At 36.6% G+C, this 396-nt stretch overlaps 1 protein-coding gene across 4 annotated transcripts in view; it reads right to left on the reverse strand.

The window, feature by feature from the left end:
* Nucleotides 1-314, reverse strand: part of MDFIC (MyoD family inhibitor domain containing) — a 53,169-nt gene extending 52,855 nt beyond the window's left edge. For 2 of the 4 annotated variants that reach the window (XM_087768024.1, XM_087768027.1), the window contains exon 1: nt 177-291. The gene's annotated coding sequence lies outside the window, so the exon portion shown is untranslated. Of the gene's footprint in view, nt 1-176 lie in introns of all 4 variants that reach the window. The other 2 variants (XM_087768023.1, XM_087768025.1) reach the window with 2 other exon arrangements.
* Nucleotides 315-396: the final 82 nt, after the last annotated feature.

A 396-nucleotide genomic window follows, 5' to 3' on the forward strand; every position in this document is an offset into this window, starting at 1 on the left:
ATAATAATAATAATAATAATAATAATAATAATAATAATAATAATAATAATAATAATAATATTGGTCTCAATATCTACACTTTTCATCTACGAAAACATTGCATAACTTTCCATAGTTCCTTCTCTCCTTGCTGTCCTGGGGGCAGAGCGATTGAGACATAAGGTAGAGCGACTTACCTCAAACTCCCAAGTGAGTCAGGAGCAGAAGAGAGGTTATGACTCACACTCAACATACAAGCTTGTGTTTTTTCCCTGTGAAACTGGAAACGTAGCAGAGAACAGTGGGAGGAGCAGTAACTTAGACAACTACACCCTGCCTTCAAAATATTTCATTGGATAAGAAATGCCTATGAAGAGCAGATACCATCCAGGGTTGGTGTTTGTTTGGTTGGGTTTT

The sequence above is a fragment of the Nipponia nippon genome, unplaced genomic scaffold (genome assembly GCF_047370975.1).
Source record: "Nipponia nippon isolate SJK-2023a ecotype South Korea unplaced genomic scaffold, ASM4737097v1 scaffold_3, whole genome shotgun sequence".
Taxonomy (NCBI): domain Eukaryota; kingdom Metazoa; phylum Chordata; class Aves; order Pelecaniformes; family Threskiornithidae; genus Nipponia; species Nipponia nippon.